The sequence below is a fragment of the Gobius niger genome (genome assembly GCF_951799975.1).
Source record: "Gobius niger genome assembly, chromosome: 2".
NCBI lineage: Eukaryota > Metazoa > Chordata > Actinopteri > Gobiiformes > Gobiidae > Gobius > Gobius niger.
In genome coordinates, this window is record NC_136853.1 from 37,119,647 (window position 1) to 37,133,768 (window position 14,122).

A 14,122-nucleotide genomic window follows, 5' to 3' on the forward strand; every position below is an offset into this window, starting at 1 on the left:
TGGAGGAACAGAACCGAGCAGTGGGCCCAGCGATCCATTTTCAATGCACTCTGGCAGATAAGTAAAGGAATGTAGATAAGCCACCGCCCGGTGTGTTTGTGTGGTTTGACTATTTGGGCGGCAGCAGAGTAAGTGCTCCTTCTGCTTGTTTGTCAGAGCCGGAGAGCTGGAGACGCAGGGTGCCAAAGCTGTGCTGCGGGTGGAGAGCCGATTCGACGCGCTGTAGCCCGGATCACTCAGCACGGAGCAGGGCGAGGCCATCCGGGAAAGGGGATCTCCATGGACTGGCAAACCCTCAGTTTTTAGTATGCGCTCATTTTGATCTTAGCATTTTAAACCTTTTAGTATGAACATTTTTGAGCTTGAAACGTTTTGTTAAAAAGCTGCGTTAACTGGCCACTGTAACAGAACCCAACAAATCTGATGGGGCTCTGGTCTGTTTCTTGCCAGTGGATCTTATTGGTGATCAAAAAGAACCTACTCCCATAGGAAGGATTGGGGTGGGTGCACGTGAGCGTAGCCAGTTGCTCTCTTCGACAATGGTTTGTCAGCTGATCCCAGCCCAATTTAATGTAGAAAAAGATGAGGTTACGTTAGAAGTACAGAAAAAGCCTTTTGTTACGGGGTTCTGGTGCTAAATCTGTAATCTTGCAGCCATGTTGTTAAAACAGAATTTGGAGTGCAATCATGTTTTTCTTGCTTGATTCATGGTTTTCCACACTGTTCCCAAAACTCTTGCAGTCCTTTTGCAGAAGACTGGACATATTTTCACACTTTCATTCATTCAATTATTCATAACGTAAACATGACGATCGAGAATTAGGGCACTGCTACTAACGCAATTGTCACAACTGATGAAACACACAGCCACTAAAATCTTTAAGCACATTTATAAAGTGAACTGACTTTGAGAGAAGGCCAGATGTCAAAATGTAAAGCCTGAAATTGATTAAATAAACAAAAAGAGACTTAAAGAGATTTAAAAGAATATAGGAAATGAATAAATATGGAAGTGAATAAATATGGAAATGAATAAATATGTATTTCACACTGTTAAAAACCCTTTTTGGTTACTGCAAAATATGCGCAGAAATCTGTGGTGATTCAGTGGAGTCCTTTGAGGACTTTGACTTGACAGTACATATGACCCATAATCCAGCCTTGTCTTGTCCTCTGCCGCTGTGTGCAGGGCTCAGGTGTGTGATTTGTCTCTCGGGGCTACTGCAGCACAGCTTTTCATAAAAGGATCAACGCAGCAGCTTTAATTTACTCTGAACAGAAACATTTTCACTGAAACATTTTCATTTTCCTCACCAAAATATAAAAAAACACACTAAATATAATAACTACTGTATATATTCAAATAATGTCACAGTGTATGATGAACGATGAATCATTCCATTTTCTAGTTTAGAGAAAAAAGGCAGGACTGATCAATCTTTACTGCACTGATGATGTTACAAACTCTAAGACCATCATTATCAGGTCCAACCAGAAACCTTGGATTACAAGTGAAGTCCTCAGGCTAATGAGGGTCCAGGATGCTGTCTTCAAATCTAGTGACAAGGAGGAACTGCGGACAGCTAGGGCCAACCTGTCCCGCGGCATCAAAAAAGCCAAGAAGCAGTACTCCAAAAAGATAACGGATCACTTCAGAGACAGCAGAGACATGCGAAGTCTGTGGGAGGGGATAAAGACCATCACAGACTATAAACCTGTGACAGTGACACCACTCTGTTGAACGTTCTAAATGAATTCTCGCTACGAGACACTCAACAGAACCCCGGCAACAAAAGTCAACACCCCCTCCAGAAGACCTGAAGCTATCTCCAGAGATTGTGAGAAGATCTCTGAGCAGGATCAACGATCGCAAAGCACCGGGTCCAGACAACATACCAGGTCGGGTGCTGAAAGGTTGCAATGATGAACTCACTAAAGTCTTCACAGACATTTTTAACACAGGCTGCTGTCAAAGCAACCACCATCATTCCGGTGCCAAAGAAGTCACCACCCTCCTACCGGCCAGTAGCACTCACTCCAATTCTTATCAAGTGCTTGAAGTGGCTCGTCATGGACCACATCATGTCTGTTCTCCCACCCAACCTGGCCCCAAACCAGCTTGCTTATCGGTCCAATTGCTCAACTGAAGACGCATACTCATACAGCCCTCACTCACCTAGAAACAAAGGTCTCCCACGTTAGAATGCTGTTTTCAGACTTTAGCTCAGCATTCAACACTATAATCCCACAGCAGCTAATACAGAAACTGCTCCACTTGGGGATTAACACATCACTGTGCAACTGGCTGCTGGACTTTCTGATGGGGAGACCACAGGCTGTACGTGTCGGCGGCAAGTCCACCAGAACCATCACACTGAACACGGGGGCGCCCCAAGGCTGTGCCCTGAGCCCTCTCCTGTTCACACTGCTGACCCATGACTGCAAACCAAAGTAGACAGTCTCTTCAAGGTAATGCCTTCTTGGAGGAGACTGCAGAATCTACGGGCCCGCTCCAGTCGCCTGAAGAACAGTTTCATACACTAAGTCATCAGGAAGCTGAACTCCCTGCCTTCCCTGCCCTCCTTGCACTCCCAACCCTAACTCCCCACCCCCCGTTCCACAATCAAGGATGAGAAAAATATAATTTCAAATAATTCAGTAATGGTTTGATAAATAAAAAAATCTTTGAATCTATAAACTGGCATTTATAAACATGTTAAACTGACAAGAGCCATTCAGGAACACCAGGAAAATAACACTACTGTGGTTGCTACAAAATGTAAATAAATAAATAATAAAACTTTATATAAGATTCCATCCGTTTTTCTTCCGCTTTATCCGGCCGGGTCGCGGAGGCAGCAGTCTCAGCAAAAAAGGCCCAGACTTCCTGACCCACCCTCCTCCAGCTGTTCTGGGGGGACCCCAAGACGACACCAGGCCTGTACAGAGACATAGTCCCTCCAGTGTGTCCTGGGTCTTCCACAGGGCCTCCTCCCAATAGGACATGCCTGGAACACCTCCCGAAGGAGGTTAAGTTAGGCTACTTTATTTCTGCCCGTTGGCAAATTTGTCTTGCAATTCTGAGAAAAACTAGTCAAACATTAAAATACATTATACAACATAAACATCATATGTTTAAAGGGGGGGTATTATGCAAAATCGACTTTTTCAAGCTTTACATCATGTTATTAAGTCATTCCCTCATTAAAACCATGCCTGAAGTGTTGCCTTGGCACATTCACGTATTTTCGAGTAATCTGTAAAAACTCTGATGGCGGCCATTTTAGGGATAAAACGCCTGATTCCTTCAGGAAACGCCCTCGACCTCCAGGATACGCCTCCGACCTTTCGTCACCAGCCGAGTAACCAACCACTGCTCCTCAGCAGAACCCCCTCCCCGCAGTGTCCAGCCCTAAGACGTAAACAGAGTCATCATGGAGGTTTAGCTTCATGTGTTGTGAAACGGAGCCACAGCAGACTTTACAAAGACACACATCAGTGTTTCTGTTACCGAAACACCCAGGATTAAAACCAGTGACAAGAACGCTTATTTCAGTGTCTGGTTCTGCGCTGGGCCTTGATGATGCACAGAGCCTCCGGAGAAAGCTAATGCTAAGCTAAACCTCGAGTCATCACGTGAAAACGAGAGATATGCACACATAAAGTCAATAAAACCACCACACACATAAAGAACCGTTTAACAATGATCACACACGGAGCCTGGCTTGTTGATTTGGACGTTTATTGCTCACATTTCATCTACAATGGGTCATAGCCGAGTGGCTTTCTCCCGGAGCTAACAAGCTAGCCACGTCAAGCTAACGGGAAAATTCACTGAATACAAGCAGCATATTATGCATTGAAAACGTCATTAAAACAGGCAACTGCTTGAAGCAGCCTTTATGATGATTACACACTGAGCCTGGCTTGTTGATTTCGTAGTTTATTGCTCACATTTCATCTACAGTGAGTCGTAGCCGAGTGGTTTTCTCCCGGAGCTAACAAGCTAGCCGCTAATAAGCTAACGGGAAAATTCACTGAATACAAGCTAGCCGCTAATAAGCTAACGGGAAAATTCACTGAATACAAGCAGCATATTATGCATTGAAAACGTCACTAAAACAGGCAACTGCTTGAAGCAGCCTTTATGATGATCACACACTGAGCCGGGCTTGTTGATTTCGTAGTTTATTGCTCACATTTCATCTACAGTGAGTCGTAGCCGAGTGGTTTTCTCCGGAGCTAAGGCACTATTAGCCGCGCCAAGCTAACAACCTTCACCTTCACAACATTCATTGAAAACAGGCAGCATATTATGCACAAATAATGTCAATAAAGCAGCAACTACTCGAAGCAGCCTTTACGATGATCACACAATGAGCCTGGCTTTACACATGTGTGGTTTATTGCAGACTTTTCATCAACAATGAGCTGTAGTCGATTACAACAAGCTAACGGGGTAACCTATGGAAGCCCGTTTCCGCCATGTTAAAAAATAAAAGCCCAACAGGAAGTCGAAATTTCGAGATTTAAACTCGTGATTTCGAGATTTAAACTCGAAATTTCGAGATTTAAACTCGTAATTTCGAGATTTAAACTCATACTACGAGTTTAAATCTCGAAATTACGTCTTTTAAACTCATACTACGAGTTAAAATCTCGAAATTACGAGTTTAAATCTCGAAATTACGAGTTTAAATCTCGAAATTACGAGTTTAAATCTCGAAATTTCGAGTTTAAATCTCGAAATGACGACTTTTAAAACTCGGAATTTCGAGATTTTAACTCGGAATTACGAGTTTTTCAGATCCGTGATCATAGACGTCTGTACGGCGGGGACAGCGGAACCACGGGTGCAGATGTAAACAAACAGTCATGGAGGATTAGCTTCATCGTGTTGTGAACCGCTACAGCAACTCTGGGACTTTAACAAAGACACATAGAAGTGTTTATTTTACCTCAACACCCAGGATTAAAAGCAGTGACAAGAAAAGTTATTAAAAATGGCTGTATCCACGATAGGAATGTGTTTAGGCCTTGATGATGCATGGGCATTCCCAAAGCTAATGCTACGATCGTAGCATTATGAACTTCGATGAACTTCGGATGATCATGATCATGTGAAAATGGGAAATATGCATGAATAAAGTCAATAAACCCACCGTCTACATAAAGCACCCCTTTAACAACGATCACACACTGAGTCGGGCTGGTTGATTTTGCAGTTTATTACTCACACTTCATGTACAACTGGCCGTAGCCGATTGCTTAGCACCCGGAGCTACCTAGCTTCTTAGCAGCTCTAGCATCCAGCTCCAATAATGGATCTTGTGGAATTAGGTATTATACACTAAAAACGTCAATAAAGCCGTAACCACATAATGCAGCCTTGAAGATTATCACACACTGGGTCAGGATTGACGCATTGGTGGTTAATTGCAGACTTTTTTTAATCAACAATGAGGTCGATTGCACATGCATGCTAACCGGACAAACCTAGACTAGCCATTGTCCACCGGCATCGCCCTTTTATCAAGCGGGGAGGCCATAGGCAGGGGGTACCCACAGGACATGGCTGAGGCAAAGAGGCACGAGTTTGCCCCAAAATAGCAGTTGTTTTTCAGGCATGATACGATTCCAAGATACGGCTAGGCTGGTCAGATCAAGCTCCACAGTTCAGACCGCATCAGACAGGAAAGAGAACGGCAACAACATCCGGATTTTCAAAGTAAAATAGGGCTGACGTCTATGATTACGGATCTTAAAAACTCGTAATTCCGAGTTTAAAACTCGTAATTTCGAGTTTAAAGCTCGAAATTACGACTTTTAATTCTCGAAATTACGAGATTTAAACTCGTAGTATGAGTTTAAAACTCGGAATTTCGAGATTTAAACTCGTAGTATGAGTTTAAAACTCGTAATTACGAGTTTAAATCTCGAAATTTCGAGTTTAAATCTCGAAATTACGAGTTTAAATCTCGAAATTTCGACTTCCTGTTGGGCTTTTATTTTTTTAACATGGCGGAAACGGGCTTCCATAGTAACCTCGAAAAACCATTGTCCACTTGCACAGATAATGTCCGTCTTTTGAATGGTATGGGCTCCTGCAGATCCTGGTGTCGTCCATGGGGGTATAGTTAGAGATCCATAGGGCAGGGCAGATGCAAAGAGAGAGCCTCCAAACAGCAGTTATTTTTCAGGCAAGAGCCCCTTCCAAGCGTCCGGTGTGGAAGGTTCGTCTCCAAATAATATCCTGTGTGGCCATTGTTCACAAAGTGATAAACAGTAGCTCCTTTCCAACAATAAAAATTAAAATGCACCGATCGTAGTTTCAATACTGTTGAGACGACGAGCGCAGTGTTGTTGTGATGCCACAGACAGCGTGTGGAGGGGGCGTGTCGGAAAGGGTCAGAGGTTCTTAAAGAGACAGGGGCCTATTTCAAGTCATTTGCTAACGCCATTTTGAAAGAGCAATTTTATATAAGGCAGTTATTCTAATTTACTGCATTGACAGACCAACAGAAGGTTTCGTCATCATTGTAGTGTGATATAGACTGGTGCTATGTGGCTGAAAAAAGCATAATACCCCCTCTTTAAATATAAAGCTTGTAAGTGCTCCAGATACAGACAGGATGTGCCTTTCCTAAAAATACCACTGAAATTTAAGCCGTTGGGCGATAAAAACAAAACAGCTGTGTCAGGGGCGATTAGATCCCTACTTATTCATCAAGGAAATGGCAGCAGGAACAAAGCTTTTCTGAAAACGGTTCGTATGGCTTCTTGGCATTAAAAACCTATACCCAGATGGAAGCAAACAAAACTCCAAATGCAAAGGGTGCTCAGTGTCTTTCATGATGCTTCGTGCCATCCTCTCTAACTGTTCATTGTAGAGAAAGTCCGAACTGGTCTGAGGCTGGCCGATGACTTCATTTGACCACTTGACCAGCTGATTCAGGGTGTTTTTGTGGAGCTCCCACCATGCAACCACGGAGAAAGTTATGGTCGATTCGATGAACGCCCGATAGAAAAATGTCATCATGGTTGTCATCATGACAGTTTCCGAAGACAATGCAGTTGTTGGTGACCCTTTTTACAAACAGCAGCACAGTTTTCCTCAAAATTCACTTTACAATCTATTATTGCTCTAAGATACTTGTAGGACTCCGCACACTCCACTGGTTGGCTCTTTATATACAATATGTTACATCCTGTGGGAGTGCCCTTTTCCTGAAGTCAATAATCATATCTTTTGTTTAAGAGAAGATATCCGTCCTCCCACCATTCGACATTTGACATTAACAAGTTGATAGTTGATCTATATTTGTACCTCTCAACCTCCCACACAGGCTGTTCCCCCCAGTGAGGTGACGTTCCATGTCCCCACCGCGAGGTGGCAGTTCGACCCCGGGAACTAGTTCCACCTTAACATGGTGGGGTTGTTTGAGTGCCCGAATGATCCTCGGAGCTATGTGGTAGCTTGTAGGGTCACCCATGGCAAACAGGTCCTAGGTGACGGGTCAGACTAAGAGCAGTATCAACAAGGACTGTGATGTTGCCCAGTATGGCGCAGCTGGGGCCCCACCCTTGAGCCAGGCCTGGGGTTGGGGCTGCCATGCTCAGCCCGAAGGGACGACGTGGGCCCTTCCACCTGCAGAGGGAACCATAGGGGTCCGGTACAGAGAGGACTGGGTGGCAGTTGAAGGCGGGTACTTCGGTCAGCGTACACAGATTCAAACCATCTGTGAATAATGCCATTGTAGCAGAGGTTTATATCATTTGCAAAATAGGACCAATGCCTATGGGGGGTTTAGTTCATTAATCATGCAATACAAAGTCCTACATCTGCAAGGAAAAAAATGTGCACATCAAAAAGATTGACATGGGAAGTGATCAACACAGGCCATGAGGAACGCTTCAAACTAATCTTTGAAGTGTGATTCTCTTTTTGTCACCTGAATTAACTGGGGTTGGAATTAGACCATTTGGGGGCACTGTGTTTGTCATCCATTAAACATCTCCATACTGTCATCTTAAAATTTAATGCTATGCCAACTGCACAGCACTGCTTTATCAATTATTCAACCATTATAATCATGTGTCTGCCTAGTGATTGGGATATTTAAAAGCCTTACATGGAGAGGAACCAGCTCACTCATGTAGCTGGGGGAAATTTCTGTTTGCTCTCATCCTTGTTTTAAAGAAATGATTCTTCTGTTAGTGTGATTTGCTTTTGTCGATGATTACATCTGGTATAGTAATCTTACTGTAACATACCGAATGTGTTGATCACAGTACTTCAGTACTTCAGTTCTGAACTAGCCTGGTTTTACCATACCCTCGTACTTACTGGGTTTCGTACAACGGTCTGGAACTTCACAATTGAGCTCCGTTATCAGGTGGGAGGGGTGAACTCCTTTGAAACGATTGGATCTGATTTTCGCTAGCGTTTGGTATGTAATCGGGTCACCCGATTGAGTGACGTGGGCCATCATAACTCTATCGTAACTCTTGGGGGCATTCCTTGCACATTCCAAGGCTTCAGTTTAAATTTCTGGATATTTGGGAGCAGAGCCAGGACGGATTGAAGAGCTTCCATTTCTTTCGTATCTGCCGCCATTGCCAAACTACAACCCGCAAATCGGCACAAATGCTTGACGTCACCTACAACACCCGCCTCCCCTGCTCGCTGAATAGTAGGTAGAAATACAACCGATGTAACGCAGCCACTGAGATCAAGCCCAGACGTACATGTAGGGAAATGATAACTGACCGGAGTTTACGGATTGGCTAAGGCCAGGCTAGTTCTGAACTATAATGACAATACAGAATAAAAATTCAATAATTCCCTTATCACCCTGCACAGGCAGTCTCATCTTCTCAAGTTTGTGTCCTCAAAGCTTAAGCAAGCTTAAGAGTTCTGCACAGTATCTTTTTTGTTCCTAGAACTGTACTTTTCTGCATTGAGATATCTGATGTTGGTGTTTTTCCATGTGTTGATCTACTGTAGCCACTCCTCCAGTCTGAGTGTGTCCCTTGGTGTTGTTGTTGTTGCCTGAGCACTGACAGCTAACTGTAATGTTTGTTGCTGACTGACATGTATAGATGTGTATGTTTGCTATGTTCTATTTTTAAAAAGTGCCGGCTGCAAACTGAATATCCCTCTTGGGATAAATAAAGCTTTCTGAATCTGAATCTGACATCCGACATCTGAATCCACTAATACCTTTACCCTCAAGGCCTTCTCTAGCTTTTCTTTGAGCCCCTGGTATTTCTCGTGTTCCTTTTTTCTGATGTTGCAATCACTATTGTATTGCTATGTCAAGCACAACGGCTTTCCTCTGCTCTTTGTCCAACACCACAATGTCTGGTTGGTTCGCCATTACCACTCTGTCTGTATCTGGAAGTCCCACAGGATCTTGACTCAGTCATTCTCTACCACCCATCACCAGAAATGTTTGTTGCCCCCAACGGAGCTGTTTTGTTAAGCTTCTTTTCCGTCTTTCATTGATAGCAATTTGTATAGTTTACAACCACTATTTTCGAGGTTTAAAATCAGTTACCCAGATAAAACAGTCAGAACAACTAGGACACATCTTCTCCATATACATCAGTGAAACCCTTCAACACCTTACACTCCCGGCAGGTACACCCTGAAGACAAGATCCCCAAGGGTCTGAAAGTCGGGGTGGTTTATGCCTTTACATGCGTTATAGAGGAATGTAATGAGCTGAGCCCCTGGAGAAGCGCCTCTCTCAGCGCCGGGGGAAAACATCTTTAGGCCCAACTTTTTTAAGTAAGGCCAGTTTTTTTGATTGACCATTTTTAGTTTCAGTTACCCAGATGTAACAAAGTGAACCAAACTATTTTTTTCCCTACTATCGTTTGCGTCCTCTGACTATGTAAAACAAAGGGCACTTCAAACTGGCAGCGGGTAACATTTCATATATGCAAACAACAGGGGCATTATGCATTCAGCTGTAGAGGAATCAAGCTACGCCTGCTCATAGAGGTCTATCTTCTGCACTCATCAATGCTGTGACCGATTTGGAGAGGCTGTCGAGTGCACATCCCTCCCACCCCGCTGGTCCTCACTCACTAAACTCCCCAATGAGCCACACTGTCATCTCCACACCTCAGGTTCTCTAACCTCTGTCCTCTGCAGGTGAGTCTGTGCAACTTCCAGGTTCTGGTCTTTCCCAGGGGAGATCTCAGTCTGACAGGGAGGAACAGCCCGTTTGGTTTGCCTATAAAAAGAAGACAGAGACCATTTTTTTCTTATGAATTATACAAATCAGTGGAAAAATAGTCGTTGGCACAAATTGTACTATATGAGGAAAAAAACATCATAGTTGAATATCACTTATTGGAGATGAATATTATTATTTTTCAGAATTATTAGCCATATGCCTCCTCCACCAGCATGTCTCAGCTGTCTGTGATGATAAATGTGATGGAAATAAATTTACAGACTGATTTTTAGACTTGTTACTAATCTGTGCCTTCAGCTCCTCTGATGGTCCAAAGCAAAATGTTGACGATATTACCACTTAAATATCCCTGTGCTGCTCAGAGGAACTTAACATTTTATTTCACATCTGATTAATATTGTGTAGTGCTTCGTCACCTTGATCCAATAATTTGTGTGATTTGACTCATTTAAAGCTTTCCTGCTTATTCCAATGCACTTTGTAATGTTGCAATGTTAGTTTGCTTATGGATAGACCATGTGTTGATTTGATTGTTTATATAATTAGCACCCATTTGGGGAGAAGCCTCTTTGCATAGAGTGTATCACAAATGACAATAACCTATCCATACAGGCCAAGTGATACTCCCTCTGGACTGTCAGTGTAGTCATGGAGCTCCAATATTAATTCATTCGTTCATGAACAAACATGTCAGACCGACAAAGCTACTTTCACACAATGGACTGCTCCCTCTGGATATTGTCTTCCATTAAAACTTTATATTTTATGCATACTTTCCTCTGGAAACTATTCTTATTTGTTTCTCCGCAAGAAAGGAAAAGTTATAAATTAGAAGTATTGATGGAAAAATATTGCAGGCGGAATACACAAGTTATAGCTGGTTGAGTGGGGAAGCGTGGTGCCATGGAGAGAAAAGGTGAATGATTAAGAATGAGAGATAAAAGAGTAGAGCTGTGGGAATATGAAACATCCTCAGGCTATATTCTTCATCCTCCTCTCTCTGTCTCTCCCTCACACTCAAAAACTTTGCCCTTATGTTGTAAACTTTGGTGCATTGTAGGCAGGGCTAAGCATGCAGTGAAGAAACGAAGAATATCAATGTTCACTCGCCACAAGGCAGGATTAAGTGAGGCTGTGAAGTAGTTGCTGGGGAAGTGAGACTCTAAAGGGCATATTACTGTAGTTTTTTTCTGAGGGGGTTCACAGATGTGAGCCGCACATGTGTTTTTTCTGTGTTGAGGCTAAATGCTAACCAGGGTAGGCTGAGGCTCTGTTGACATGAGGAATTGTAAAATTCACAGAAAAGGTTTTCTGTTACCTCTTTGATGTGTAGTCTCAGGAGTGGACACAGATCTTTGGCAAAACGCTGCTGCTGAATCTTTGCCTTATAAACATAACCACATGCTGGTTTGTTTACATAAGCATGTGCTCTCTGGGGCCATCTTTCTGTATATTTTAAAACATGGCCAGTCAGGGGTCTCCCCAAACCGGGACAGCACCTGGCTGTGGAGGAGAGAGAGGCTGATGTGGCTTTATCTGGAGGTGAAACATGCTACATGTGGATGGAGGTCCTGGTCTGGTGTGGTTATACTTGGTCTGCGGTTGTGAGAGTTGGATTGGTCGAGAAATTAACACTATATTCATTGGACATTTCTACAGTCAGCATGCCAATTGCACACTCCTGAATTTGCAACATGTGTTGGCCTGGCTAAAAATGTAGGTTTTCAGTCTCGACTTAAAGAAAGATGCAAGTTGGTCATTTTATGCTCACACTGAAGACTGAGTATTGATACTCTCTGAATTAGGTCCCACTGATGACTCACTCAGTAGTAGGATGTTGACCCTGGGCACTTTTCCATTTTATCATCACATTAGAATGCAGTTTAGTTCTTCATTCGATGACATAATCCCTCATAAACAAACTAGTCCACCTGGGGCATAACAAGTCACTGTGCAACTGCTGGGCTCGTACGTGTCAGCAACAACTCCTCCAGAACCATCACACTGGGTTGTGTCCTGAGCGGCCTCCTGTTCTTTACTGACTCATGACTGCACTCCGAAGCAATACCTTATCAGACCTAAAAATCGCTCTATTCAAAGCTTTCATCCACAGCCTTTTAGTCGTGCTGTCCAAAATATTGCCTTATTAATGCATTAATGCAAATCATTTTAGCAGCGTCGTTTTTAAAAAATTGCTTGATTAATTAGTCTCAATTTGCCGCTGCAGCTGCCTGACAGTCAAAAAGGAGCGCATCATGTGACCGCAGGTCTATAGGAAGAGAAATAGCACTTGGTTTGTTTTGCTAACACCGCTGATATGAAATCGCTTCTGGATTAATCAGGAAACACTTTCACCATGCTTTACTTTTAACCGAACGAAGTTTGGAACTGAAGCGGAGCAGCTTTTACCTGACGCCACGAAGCTGCTCTCCTCAGGTCAGAAAGAAGCTGTCGCATTGTTAGTTTAGCTCTTCTTCTGGATGTTGCATTATTTTCATCACATGTGCCTGTCGCGCATGTCATTGTGCACTGTTGTTGTGCCGCATTTAGAGCAGAAGAGCTAAACTCTTTTCTCCAAACTCGAGAAAACAAAACATGCTAATGATACATTTACCCCATTAAACTGGACATTCAACAAAACATCGCCTACTTGAGTGGCATTTATGGATAATAATGGACTTCTAACCCGACCTGCATGCACCCTAAGTTTGCTGTATATTTGAGGAATCCCGATAAGAGTATCAAAATGATAATTCCAGAGACATTTAGAATCGAATAACCTCCAGGCTTTAAAACAATAACATTCCCTCCCTTATCACTGCATTATACAAACACACTTTTATTTTTAAATGCAAAACTTTTATTTTGACTATAGATTAAATATTTGTATTAACATTAGTTATTAAGTCAGATATTCAATTTGGTAACTTTGTATTTCTGTTGAGAGATTCCTGCATCATTTAAAGAAGAGCTCCTGAGCGTCAGCGATGTCTCTGATACTGTGCCTGGTGTGATTAGCTCAAAATAGATTTTGAATAAGGGCTCACAAAAGCTTTTTTTCTAAGCAAACTACAATGCCTCCAAAGCACTGAGGGATATTACCACCGCAGGCCATATCTCATACTCCAGTGATTATTTCTATTTAAGATGCATCCTACAGCGAAAGGCTTAGGATATGAAGACACCAAACTGCAGCACCATTTTGCATTGTGGATGGGGTGAAACGAGGCCAGATCAAAGACAGCGTTCAAAGGAAGTTGTATTTCATGGCAATGGCAAATGTATGTATGTTCAAAGCAACTTAACACGTAACAGTGAGTTAAAGAGACACAAGGATTTAGATACGTATTAAAACTGCTTGTTTGGAGCAATTTCAATTTTATTTTTGTCTGTTTTTGGCCCTGTTTCTTGGAGTTTTACCACAGTTGGCTAAATCAACATGCGGAATTGCAGTAAAAAACAACAACCAAAAAACAAAGGAAATGGTGGAAGCTGTGGCGTGATGAGTAACAGATAGACTAGACACCCGCAGGATTGCCCTCGCATCACCTTCGAGGAATCACCCGTCAGATGCGTCAGGCTCACGGCCGGAAGCACAGACAACATTGCAACCAAAACCACAAAAAGTCAAAGCCCTGAAACACATTAGGGGTAGACCTAAATATACTAAGAGAAGCTAAAAGGCAGTAATCAGCAGAATCTAGGCGCTGACAGACACTCAAAACTCATTAACAGGAGAAACGCTGTCACTGCTCACACTCCAACGCAGGTGATCTCTGTCAGGCGCGCAGGATCTTAGCTTGTTGCAACGCGATTACATCAAAACTGTTCAACAAAGATTTCAAAGAGGAAATAGACAGCTGGGTTTGATGAGCCCAAACAAGCAGTAAGAGGCAAAGATGATGCAGTGAGCT